Here is a 14080-nt window from a genome sequence, read left to right as displayed (position 1 = left end):
GAATCAGACAATTTCACCACAGTTTGATTTCAAGATAATGCTGCCATTGTTTAGAGATTTGTCATGTCATGGGTTTCATTTGAATAAAATTGAGCATTATTTCTCTATTTAATTGCAGTTTGGTGTTAGTTTCACACTAAGCCTCTGATTTCTAGTTCAGACATACACCATTGTTTCGTCCTGGAAAAGGAAAGCAGAAAAACATGAAGCCTATGAATCCTACAGGACTGCGGAAGAAAAACCTTTATGAATTTTAAAGACAGATAAATGTTTCTGGTGGGGTGGGGTTTTTTGTCTGTTTGCCTCCTTAAAACAATTACCAAAATTTTGAGAAATCGAAGTAAATTATACAGAATAAGCATATTTTAAAAATATTTGGGTGGGATGTGAAGGATTAGAAAGATAATAAGGAGAGGAGATGGAAAAACTGATGAAGCTGTTTAAAGTCTTGGGTTCTTTGAGAATTGCTCTTTTATGTCACACAAATCTGTAATGCTAGATTATATATATATATGTACACATGTATTTGTGCATGACTATGTGTATATCTCGATGATCCTTCTGGGTCCCTTCCAGCTCAAGATATTCTGTGATTCTGTGGTATGTATAGATATGTAGATCTGTGTCAGTGTAGAATATTTAGTATGCTTTGTTTTCTTTTATCATCAAATATGGATGCTTAACATGAATGTATAATGCATTGTTATGATCCATGTTCATATGCACATAATGCATAATTCTTTCCTTGACAGTTTTCCTGATGAATTAAACTGGTTTTTTCCTTAAAAAAAAAAAACAAAACCAAAACCAGAAATGAACAAACAACTGGAAGGAGGCATTTGATTTTATTTTAAATCTTATTTAATTCAGTTTTAAAAGAATGACAAATGCTCAGATATCAAATGACCTCAAATAAAACTATATGGGAAATTTATTATTGATCAAGAATCACTTGCAGAAATAATAGGCTTTCATTTTGTAAAGTAATAAAATTCATCCCTCTTGCAAGATGAAGATTGAGCAGAACATAAAGGGTGAAATTGACATGAAAATTCTTTTGTCCAGTCTGACCTTTCTGTAGAAAAAAATTTTATGATCCCTTTGTAGTAAGTGCTTTCTTTTCCATATTTGCATTCAGAATTGGGAACATAGAATTGACTTTTTGCTAGTTCTCAGGACACAATTTTTAAAAATTAAATGCTTAATTATTTGCATGGGAAAGATGGTTTTAGAGAATGTACAAAGTGATGAATATTTAGCAAATCATAGCTTTATAATGTCTTGGGTGCCATCCAGATATTTTTTAATGTTAACATCTTAAATTAAACAGTGCTCTATTAAATTTAAGTTAAGTCTGTGCCAGAACTTTTGACTTGAATGTCCTTCACATTTGGAGCTTCAGGAGGCTGAATTTAATTTTCGTACTCAAATGTGATATGACACAGTGAATCTGTCTGTGCAGAACTCTTTATTTCTGTTTGATACTGTAGATGCTCCATGAGTCTCTATGTTAAGACTGTAAAATGTATTTTGTATCTGGGACGTGTCTCTCTCTGTCGTCTTTTTACCTCCTTTTTTTGGAATGTTTTCCATGCTGCAGTTTCAAAGGAGGGTGATCCAAGGTGACACCATGGGTTGTTAAATATGATGATCCTCTTTTCAGGTGGAAGCCCCTTTGGACAAAATGTTGACTTCTGTTCAGGACAAAGCAGTTTGTCAAGTCACAGCTCCAGGGAGTTGGTAACTAAGCAACAGATCAACTGTTGGAAAACTTTGATCTCCTAATGATGCTCATTTGGGAACCTTCTGACAGGGAATTCTCTGAGGGCTGGTGAGTTATAAGGAAGAATCTAGCATCAGAAATCTCAAAATAAAATCTGGCAGGAGAGACAAGGGGAAGGGAGGCTTTCTGAGGGTGTTTGGGATTGGTTTTTTATTTTGTCCTTTTGGTTATATGTGTTTTTGTTTGTTTGATTGATGTTTTTATTTGATTGGTTTTGGGTTTATTTTATATTAAAGGTAACCTTTTCAGTTGTAAGACCAGATAATGAAGAAACAAACTAGTTGGACACATTGTAGATAGACTCCATTTTTCAAAAGAAATCCATGTGTAGGATCATGAATCCCTTGGGAAACCTGACCTATGCCCTATTATTATAATTCTTGAAGACTTGATATGGAATTATATAGTAAATATATATACATATATTCTATAGTTTGAGAGATGAAGATAAATCCTTATATTTTTTTATTTGTATCCTTGTATTTGTTTTACCATCATGAATGTCCAAACTAAAATTTTATTATCTATTTCATTTATTATATATTTTGTAGACATTATTAGATTTTTTTTTCTTAAATATAACTCATGCTGTTCATGGCTTGACAGCAAGCAGTGAACAAAGCCGTTGCGTAAGACTTAAAATTATCTCAGACTTTTATAGAATTTTTTCCTAGGGATGACACATACTTAAAAAAAGAATGAGAAATAAAACCAAAAAACCCACAAAACCACAAAACACAAAAAACTTGAAAGAGGAAAATATAGTAGATGGGAATGGATTGACCTAGTAAAAAATATATATTTTCAAGACACAGCTTTAAAAGAATCTGAAGTATTTCAAGTTTCCATATAGAACAGAGAGATGAAAACTCTGAGTGTTGAAAATTCCAAGTGATAATATTTGTCCTCAAATTTTTTTTGTTGTTATTCTTTGGAAATGTTAGAGACCTAATGGACATATTGACTCTGGAAGAATTCCTTCTTACCTGTATCCTTGGACTTCCACAGCTGTACTATATTAATCATGTAAATTGAAGATATGTGGATCATTTCAATATGTTATGAAGAATATGAAAGCTAGAGAGAGAAATTTTGGAAATACAGGACTAAAGGACACTTTATGGCTGCAACACTACTTCCTTTATATTACCTAAATAGTCTTGAATCAGGAGAGTTCCTAGTCAGGTTCACTGAAGACTTTAGAAAACATGTTTAAAAATACATGGAAGGGATACATATTGTGGAAAATTAGAGATATGCGTCTATGTAAGGTAATTCAAATAGCCAATCTTTAAAACAGTAAGTTATATAGCATGACCTCTAGCTTACACAGGAAGGATTGTGTTACCACATATGAAATAGCTTATGAGACTGCTAGTACATTTCTAAATATAGACTAATCTTACTAAATTTGTCAATGAATAATTTGCTACAGGGATCTCATTAGAAGCCAATGTTTATAGATATAAAAGCCTGAAAAGTCCATTAAAGAAATGGATCTCATTTTTAGTACAATATGAGGTGGAGAACTTTACTGAATTAATTTTTGATTTGAGAATGGAATATTTTTATCAAGTTGTGCAGTCGATTTAAAATGATAGAGACTTCGTCACAACTTTTGATAGGTTATACTGGGATTTAATTATCTTCTAGGTGGAAAAATACAATTCTTTCCACTCAGTCTGATTTTGTGCAGTATGAAAATCTGATCTTATTGTGCCCTTTTATTTCACATGTGAACTCACCTTAGTGACTCTTTCAAAGTAAATCTTTTCAGAGAGGGCAAATAGAATAGAGTGATTTTAAAAAATTTTATGCTTTAAGTCACATTTTGAGTTCTATATTTTTGTCAAGTTTTGTTGGCTTTTATGTCATATTTACCCTGAATTTATTCATAGTTTCTGCTTTTTGTTTTAGTTTCTCTCTTCTGAAATGAATTTTCAAGCCCACAGCAGCCAATTGAATGTTTCTAGTAATAGTCTCACTAATTTCATTTACGGAAGTAAATGAAAGAATTTCACTATCTAACTATGGAAGGTTGCATTTGCTTTGTTGCAAAACCTTTGGTTTGAAAGTATCTTGTCTATAGGCAATGAATATCCTTTAAAGCAGGATTTCCTTTTCTGCTTCAGATATATACCCATGGCTGCAAAAGAGTCTATTGTTCACAAAGCCTAAGGAATTCAGTTTGACCTATCAAAATGATCCAAATTCATCGTTACTTATCACTCTTTTCTCCTGTCATATATGTTGAGTAACAATACAGCCTATTATTCATCACTAGAGAGTAATGTGCAATTTGACAAGAGAAGGATAGCTGAAAAGTCACTTTCAGGAAGTGGTATTTCCAAAACCTTTGCACTGATCTCTTGGAATTAAATATCTTTGCTGGATGATCAGATGACCAGGTAATCAGAAAGGGTAGATTAAATAGAGAAAGATGGATTGTATTTCTTCTTAAATGTGTACAATGCAAGAAGGTCATATGGGATTGTTCTCTTTGCTCCTGAAGGAACAGAGGAGTCATGTAGGAAGCAAAGAACACAGTGAGCCTAGGCTCTCTTGCATTATGTATTAATAAATGTCTCTGGGAAAAACAGAATAATCGTCAGTGAACAAAGGCTGCTCATCTCTGTATGACTGAGTTCCTTTAGGAAATGTTTCTGTGTCTCAGCTCAGCCTCAGACAGCTCTAGCTGGTGCAGTGTAACCTTGTTAATTTATTAGGTTTTCTGTTCAGAATTGGCTAAACTGTAAAATACAGTAGAACATTGTAATCTCAGCTGTGGCATTCTGCTCTTATCTTGATGAAACAATGTGTGTTGAAAAATAGGAGAGGATCCTATTCCAGAAAATATAAGGGAGCAAGAAAGAAGGAGATGAGAAGTATCCAAGATGTGTTATTTTACAATCTCAAGACCTCAGCCTGAAAATCCTTCCTCAATCTGTTTTGACTCTTAAATTCTACAAACCATATGTGAAAGAAGAGTGTTCATGGAAAAAAAGGGCCAAAAACGTGGTCTTCCACAAGGAAAATAGTTGTAAAAGATTCCTTTCTCTGTGGCTTTTAAAGATGGAATCTCTTTGTTCATATAAATTCCAAACAGATATATTAGTTCTTGTTGATGTTACTGCTGTGAGATGCTTACCTCTGAAATGCCCCCACTAACCCGGGGAGGTCACCAGCAGGAGACAGATTTAGGTGACTGAACAGTAATAAAGCCACATCTGAACCCCAACTTGCTGCAGAGGGTTTCAGCTTCATGTCTCTGATGTATAAATACCATCAGTGTTGGTTCAATGGCTCATTCAACACCAGGCCACTAGTGGGATCAGAAGAGGCAGAGGACACAGGACAAAAAGTAGTCCTGCAAAGACACATTAATCCTCTCAGCAAGGCAGCCCAATGCATCCATGGCTTTCCAGCTGTGACACAAGAGGACTGTCCAAGTGTCTGTTGTACAGCTGTTTCACTCTTTCATTGTGAGTAACATAACTAAAATTTATATGGATGTCTAGCAAAATGCCCTGTGGGATTTTTAATGGTTTGTTTCCCAATAGTTCTCCAGCTGTGACAGTGACTAACAGAATCTTGCAGGGGTCCAGAATATGCTTGAAGTACCTTTTACTTTTGCCTTAGAAAAGACACTACATTTCTTTATGAATTCAGAGTTCACAACTGAACCATATTCTCAGCTAAATTTTGGTTACAGAAAATGCCCTTGCTTTCATGTTGAATTTGGACTAGATACTGCTTACATCCTCAGTGGCACCCTGCTTTTTCATTGTTTTCTTTGTTTATTTTACTCTTACATTTGCTTGTTTTGCTGAAGAACTGCTCTGAATTTCTGTTTTATACCATAATTCTTCCTTATTTTATTGCTAACCCCAGCACTACACGTACAGGAATACTGCATGATGAATAATGACAAATTTAGCCACTTCAGAAAAATTTCTGTTAATGCCTTTGTTTCATAGAAGTATTTTTGGAATGTGGCTGAATTTTGCTCTGTATTAATCATGCACCTATGTGACAATTTACTATTTGTAATCAGGACGTGGGTTGCTTGTGAGAGCCTGGCTTAGTTATGTGTTATTGCTTCTATCCTGCATTTGGCTGTACACACAAAACCTGGTGTACAACTGCTTGTATGTACGTGTATAGAGCCAAATTTCTGTACTGGCAAAATTCCATGGTTGCACCACCAGAGAATTAGGCCCTTTACATTAAATTTCTGTGACTCTTTGAAAAGACTTTAACATTTACTCTCCAGTAACATTTATGCCAGATCAGCAGGAGTGGAAAGAGATACAAGCAGAGCCAAAAACATTTGTCTAAAAATTTGGTTAAGTAGTCATGGACAATTGCTTCAAATAATAACCCTGAGTACTATTTGTCATCATTGATCATTAGTAGTTTTATTATTAGATTTGTTACTGTTTCGTGTGTCCAGGATTTATTATGTAGTGAAGCCTCTTAACTTTTATTGAAACACTAATGTGTAAAATGGTGTTTAAACCCGTACTTTTCACTTTTTCTGGCATTCTCTTAAAGATAATGACTGGCTGTGGATATGTACTTGAGTTCAACAATAACTACTAAAGCTTTCAGCTGTAATGATTTTCTTTTAATAATAACACATACCATTTTACTTTTTCTTTTTTTCATATTCAGCAGTCCTTTTAAATACTAATTACTGCATAAAAAAACAATCTTACCAGATGGATCAATCATTGTCCCCACCTTTCAGGCAAGAATAGATAGGAATCTTCAGGCTAAGCTTTTAATTTTGGCTGCCTCATATTGAGGATTGTTTCATAAAACCTGGGTGACATTATGGGGTGCAAACCATTTGTTTATCCCCTAATGGAATCCCTGCATACATACAATGTCCTCTGTGTTCTGTGACTCTGAAGTGATGAATGCGAGTCAGTTCAAAAAGATTATTTGAGACACTTTCCCTAAGGATCAGAGAAAGACAACAAAACTTAGATATTTATAATTCTCACTTCTGGGCTGAGTTTTTGGCTTTAATATACCTGCCCCATAATGCTGTCTATTTTATGTAATGATTATTCTGTTGAGTATACAAAAAATTATATAATGCATGTACATATCAAAGGAATTTCAAGCATTGTATTGCATGGCATTTCCAAATTACACATGACATGGCAGGAGGTTATTCTGTTTGTCCATTACATTGCTCTGCTTAAAGCACACATCTTCTTATAAATTAAGTGACTATTTATACTCAACTATTTTGACAATGGCGAATGACATAGGTGATAATATGTACGGAAAAGAATAAAAAATTGGCTAAGATTTAAGAAGAGACTAGGGGTTTCAGACATGTAGTTAGAGGAGCTTGGTTCTCACTGTATGAAAGCCTAGCATTTCCTAAAAATCTCCAGAAGTTTCTTTAACAGAATGCCCAGAATAAAACCAGTTCTCTTAAACACAACTGCTAGTAATTTTAGAAGTATATGGCATTGAGCTACACTATTTATTTACTTTACCTACCTGCCTGACTGGGATATACAGATACCATCCCATCCACTATAGTTTGTCTAGCTACTCTGACACAGCCACAGTAAGGACCTGTCAATATGAAGGACTGGAAAATACATATTTAATATGCTGTAACTGTGCAAGACTTTATATTATTTTAATTGCTTGATATGGAATGCTGTTCTTAAGGCAAGCTACTCACATTTTCTGAGGTCTCCTCTCATTTCTGTAGAAAATAAGTCCACCCTGGTGATGCCATGAAGATTTTTTGCTTTTTCTTTTATACCCCTGTTATATCTTTTTACAACTTCTGTATTCTTAGTGCTTTTTGCCTACATTCTTGGACTTGTTTGTTCAGCTAAGAGACCAAACATTTTAGAAGCTTTGTAGGTAGGGATCATTGTGTCCCAGACCCCAAGGTCCTCTCCAGAACACATTCTGTAAACTAAGATAGAACCATCCAGGGGAAGGCTCCTTGGGGAGGGGGGCTCACTCGAGCCTCTCATTGGGGAATCTTTGATAGATATGCTCATTAGTAAGACCTATAATGTTATACTCAATCTATTGTGTGTGTGCATTGCAGTGTGCATTTCGGTGCGTTCCACCTGGACGTGTGCACCTAAGGATCTTTAAAATAAATACCAGGTAAAATCCCTTTTCCCATTCTAACTGTGTTTGACTCTTGATTTTAAGACCAGGAAAAGGCATCACTGGAACTCAGGGTAGGGAATGAAGGGTCTGGCGCTAGCTGGGTATCTCTGAGGTAACCTGAGCAGCTGGAAGCACTGACTTGCATTCATGCAAGCAGGAGTCCCAGCTGCAGTACTTTTAGGCCAGGTATTAGAATGATTTATGTTAATATTCTTGGTAAAAATGTGCAGATGATTTGGTAAATTCTGATATAAGAAATGAGTGCCTATTGCAAATGTAGAGTATCTATATTTTTTTCATATAAAATTTGGGGTTTTCAGTTTTCATTAACCAAATTGTAAGTTTCAACAGCATTCTTTGTTTATTGCTTAATAGAATTAATTTTTATTATTGAACATTTATTAGTATAAATAATAGTTATTAATAATATCAATTATTTTTTCACTGTGGTAGCAATAATCTCATAATCGGTATTCACCCCAGGGACTGTAACTGCATATAGAGTTGTATTATGGCAGAAATGCAAGAATAGGGAAATTGGCTAACATCATACATGTTTATCTCAAGAGAAGTGCACGGACAGCTGATCTTCACCAACACTAGACCTGGAAGCAGCAGGAGCAAGTTAATGTGGTCATATGTGCACTCATTAGACTCATGTGCCAAAAAGTCAGGTCTATGTTGCCTTGTGGACTAAGTGTCCTGTCATGGCTGTCCCATGCCATGTGCACTCTTCCTGATTCTGCCCTGAATCTGTGGAAGGGAACAGTGCAACTCTGCTCTTGCAGTACAACTTCAGGACAATGGTCCATTTCACGGCACTGACATACCCCCAAAAGATTATGTCTCCATGAAGTTATGGTTGTAACCTTTCCTTGCTTCCTATTACAAGCTTCCAGAGGAATTTTGTCTGAATTTCTCTCGCTAAAATGATGATCAGAACAATTATCACTAAGGCAGCCAACAAACAAGCACAAAATATGAAGACTACAGGAAAACTATCCTCATAAGCACTGAAAGGGAAGGTGAATGACTGGAATCAGCTGTCTTGGAATGGCAGATAAATAGGGGTTACCACACCTTTTGAACTGTCAGAGTGCTTGCTTCTTTGATGACTTTGAATTGAGAAACCAGCAGAAAAATCCTGACCATGACTCTGCTGATACAAGTGTATCAATATTTTATACCTAACTGTCCTCTATTTTCTCTGTTCTAAAATCTAACATATCCTCCTAATGCTTAAATGGGAATTGAACCACGCTCAAAGATGTGCAACAGAGAAAAGCTGTATTTTCAGCAATAACTACTTATTTACGTGTGAAGCCTCTCCATTTTTTGCTAACACTCGCAAATAACTCAGTTACCTACACAACTCGTAGGTATGCTCAAAACCTAGCAGGTCTTTCTGCCTTTAAAACATTCCATCCCCCCTGCATTCCTCAGCACACAGTAGCAATTTTTGGTGTCATTTACATTATATTATGGGAAAACTTGCAGTATAAATAAAAAATATTCCCCCAAACTGAATACAGTCTTACACATAAAGTTTTTGTTGATTGGTTAGATAGTTGGTGGTTTGTTTGTTAGGTTTCTTTTGTAGTTAAGGTAAAAACTATTCATGTCTCTAGCTCAGAATGCTATTTGGTAACATCATTACATATTTATGCTAAGAGAAGTCTTGTCCTTTTGGTCAGCCTTTTCCCTCAAACTCAGAGTTCAGTATTGGTAGCAAAAATACTCGCCAGTTCCTATAAGTGTTGTCTTTGAAGTGGCTAGTTACTTGTTTTGAGATATTTTATATGTTCGGATACAAGATATCATTTGTTGTCTCACAGCCAATATGCTCTTTTAGTGGGACAGCAATAGATAGAACAAAAATTTGACCCAGATTGTCCTCAAGGCACTCACTAATCTTGTATGAACAGATAAATCATGACCACTATAACAATAAATACTGTGGTTGCATCCTGCTGTATCTGAGGTGCAATCCCTATCTGAAGCTTCCAACCAGTTGGGATTTCCATTGCTTCTCTTTCCATCATGGAGTATGAGAGCCTGTCCTTTCCCCTCTCTACTGCTACATTAATCAAGTCTTTATCTTCCTTGGCAGCCTAAGAACAGAATAACTTTGAGAACCCTACATGGCTGGTTAGATTTTTTTTCTCCTGAGTAAGATACTTGGGGACACTCACATGCACAAACCCATGTATATTATGTGGGTATAATCCTCATATCCTTAGGATATCAAGTTAGAAAGCACCTGTCCATGGGAATTTAACACAGGCAAAGTTTTCATTAGCTTGGACAATTAAGGACATTAAGAAGCTCTCTACTGAAATTAAAGTCTTCAAAACATAATCATAAAAGAAAATCATCAGTGTCTTTTCATACACCACACAGAAAGTTAACATTGTTTATGAGGATTTTAATCCGAACTCACATGAACTACAGAAAATTTGTATATAGTTTCCTGTTTTATATATATATATTCCTTCTCTTCTGTTGGCAGAAGACACAGATACTAAGTCAAGTAATACCAGTAATCACAGTAATTGAACAGTTCAGTGGTCTGATAGACCAGTCTGCAGGTGGCTTGAGAGGCTGCTAAGGTTTTAAAGCATGTGACTAGTTTCATGAAATTGTTTAAACACTACAGATTTGTGCTTTTGCAGATAAATATCAATTTATTATGGAGGATGATGCTGACAAGAATTAGAAGTTCCATAGAAGTGACAAAAAGCACAGAACATTTTCTTCTCTGACTCCTGATCTGTATGTTTTAAAGGTCCAAATAGTTGGGAGTAGATATTCAGTTGTTGAATTAAAATTATGTATTTACTGGTATAAAACATTGAAATTGTTAATTGGACTAATTTAAAGACACATTAACAAATGCCTGAGTCTTCTTACCAAAGAGGTCCTATTATTTATAGGAATGTACTATGCTGCATACATTATTAAAACTCAGCTCTGGAACTTCAGAAAAGGTAATTGCAGATTGGCACTGGTTTGGTTTCCTAATTAGCAGAATAAGGTCAGGAACATGTCTTTTAGAGACTGTAACAGGATGCAATATTTAGTTATTACTTTCGGTTCTTCACAGTCACAAAAAATGTTCTTCCTGCAAATTAACATTCATTTTCAGTTTTAGGGTTGCTATGCTGGAATTGGTCTGTGCATTCTGTGCTACTTATTCAAATATGAAATTATAGATGCCGCTTAATTTAAAATATCCCATGGTGACTTGTAAAAAAAAATCAACATTCTTTTTTAAACAATAAGTTAGGAGAAAATTATAGGAATTTTGCCCAGTGAATAAGGTGTATGGGTAGTCAAAAAAGTGATCAGATTCTCATTTTTCATTTTTGCTTCCTACACAGCAGTATAATGCCAATTTGAAGCTAATAATTTCAAGGTCTTTTTGGAGTTGGATCATAGAAATATTACACCTCTGAGGACTTGTACACTGGTAGTCAAAGCATGTTGAAAGGCTTCAGACTTCAGGAATGTTGCCAAGGATTTTTCATATCAAATGTCATGCAAGCTGCAACACTGCAAGACACTGCATGGAAGATTCTCAATAGTTTATAAATAAAGGTATTGATTTATTTATTTTAATTGCTTTTTTTGACTGGTTACTAGCCTGCTGCAAATCCATATATAGGATGCATATGACAGAGCACGGCACCTTTTATTTTCTCTTTTTTTGGGATGCTCTTCTGACTGACATTCATGCACTCTATGACTTCCCAAAAATGGGAGGAGAGAATTGAGTATTTTCTTCATCCTGCATGTCTGCTTATTATTTTTACCGCATGTAAGAAGGGGCAGAAATACACCGCAGCCTACTTTCCCCCCTCATCTGAAATTCCTTGGTTTCTATGGAAACAATGAGTTCTATTGTTGTAGTTGCAACTTGGGGGATGGTAGTGCTCCAGCATTTCACTAAAAGCAGTAGCACAAGTTTTCTGTGACAAGTTAGAAAAGTTGGTTTGATCCATTATGTTTCTATATGGAAATGTATTCTGTACCAAAATCAGAAGTCATCTCCTGACTTGATATTTAACACCAAGATACACATTTTCTTAAAATGTTTTTTTTTCCTCTACTCAGGATTACCTAACACATGAAACCTTCAAATATGTATTTGCACTATATACACAGTATATACAGCATGTGTTTGCTGTATATGCCAGCATTTAGTAACCCGAAAATTCATGTCCATGATTCATCAAATCCACAGATCTGTATTTGTCTGTTGCATTATTCCTCCAGTATATAGTGGATTTGCAGGAGTGTAATTAGCATTTCTCAAGGCTTTTTTGATTTTTGGCCTGGACTTTCAGATATCCTCAAAGCTGGAGGCTAATATTAAAAGTAGTGTGGTTATAAATCAGCACTAAATTGATAGCTCTGACTGAATGCATGCAAAATAACATATCAGTTTATTCATTATGCTGTAAGTTAGGATTATTTAAATTTCTTAATGATTTCTCTCTATTATTTCTCTCTGAAAAAACAAAAACCAGAAAGAGAGATAGATCTAATGAGAAATATCTCTCTTTTCCAATTGTCAAAGGTTTTATTCAGAATTTCTGGAAATAATTTCTGAACTATTTTTTAAATCTCTTTTAGAAATCTTAAAAAGGAAAAAAAATCAAGAAGTCATAGGACATTAAACTTCGGATCATGTATTATTTGCATTTTTGCAACAACCTTACCTTCTTCATTTAAAAGATGGAAATACAAAATTCATTTCTATTTCCTGGACAAATAGTGCAAAGATGCCATCATTGTCCAACCGACAGTTAGATTGGCTACCACATTACTATAAGGAGTTTGGTGTAAAAATCATAAGACACTTTGAGAAGCTAGCACATTCCAGTGTCTTTCTAGATAAAATTTTGGTTTTATCTTCTTTATATTTTAACTTTCTTTTTCAATACAACATGGATGACTAATTCAAAATTAACTTTAAAAAAAATTTACATTAGTGAACAAATTGATTAAAAATAAAGTATAGTTATAAGCAAAGAGCTATAATCAAGAGATACATGACACTGTGCTCTAACTTTTACTTAGAGAAGGTAAGAAAAGGATATTGAATAAAGGTCAATACAGGTGCAACCAATACAATCATGGGAGAAGTTGTCCGTAGTTGTGATATAGATCAATTTGTTCAACCCATAAATTTTATTAATGTTTAAGAAGCTACATTTGTAACAAAAGATGAAATACATGCTTCTTCAAGAAAAAGAACTTTGTTCTGGGAAATGATATCTGAAAATATGATGGTACTGTAATGGAACCAAAAAGACTAATATAATCCTGATGTATATATGTTGGGGTCCCTCCCCTGCCATGGAGCCCTGGGAGAGGGGCCCTGAGGGGACAGAGACGGGGCTTCCCTGCCCCTGCTCAGCCTCGTTCCCATTGGTTGGTTTGTGTTCCCTGCGCGGGCAGAAGGACCCTTGGTCCCGTGACTGGAACAGTTCCTCAGCAGAGCTCCGGCCATGCGGCTGGAGAAATAAACATCTCTGAAACATCTAGCAAGAATCTGTCTGTCCATATATATTTCCTTTCCACGGGACTCCTGGTTTGATATATGCGTGTTGCAGGATCCCCACTGCAACATATATAAAAGATGACAGTAGGACAAGACAGACTATATTCCTTCCGACCTTGATAATAGCACAAATACTCCTGGATTTCTGTGTTTCTGCTTTATATTTATATGGGAATCATAGTGAAATATTGGTTAAAATTTAAGAAAGCACCATGAAATGTACCTAAGCAGAAAGCCAGAAAACCTTTTTTGTAAAAAAAAATAATAATTATTTTATGAAGAAAAAAATTCCAAAGAATAATTTTGGCAAAATAAATAATGATCCTAGTTTAGACATATCTATAATGAAAAACAACAATGTAACAATATCCTGGGTGCTGGAAACAGAGGCTCGGTGTGTTCAGTACCAAGATGCAAGGAAAATATTTTCTGAAGTAAAAATATTTAACCACCAGAACAAGCTGACATGGCCTGATACAGATTATTCCCATCACTGAAAATATTTATATGAAGGCCGAGAGTAATACTAACTTTTTCTAAAAAACAATATAGGCTGCAGGTCAATTTAAAAG

General features: G+C 35.1%; 1 long non-coding RNA gene across 1 annotated transcript in view; it reads left to right on the top strand.

Annotated features, from left to right (window-relative positions):
* Positions 1–14080, top strand: part of LOC121659160 — a 66865-nt gene that overhangs the window by 15570 nt on the left and 37215 nt on the right. The window contains exon 3 of the long non-coding RNA XR_006014185.1: positions 1664–1831. This is a non-coding gene — a long non-coding RNA (uncharacterized LOC121659160). The remainder of the gene's footprint in view (positions 1–1663; positions 1832–14080) is intronic.

Source organism: Corvus kubaryi, unplaced genomic scaffold, assembly GCF_017639235.1.
Source record: "Corvus kubaryi isolate FWS band 111438036 unplaced genomic scaffold, C.kubaryi_AGA036_p1.0 split3-73, whole genome shotgun sequence".
Taxonomy (NCBI): Eukaryota; Metazoa; Chordata; class Aves; order Passeriformes; family Corvidae; genus Corvus; species Corvus kubaryi.
Note: the sequence above shows the minus strand (reverse complement) of the source record. Positions and strands in the feature narration are given on the sequence as shown.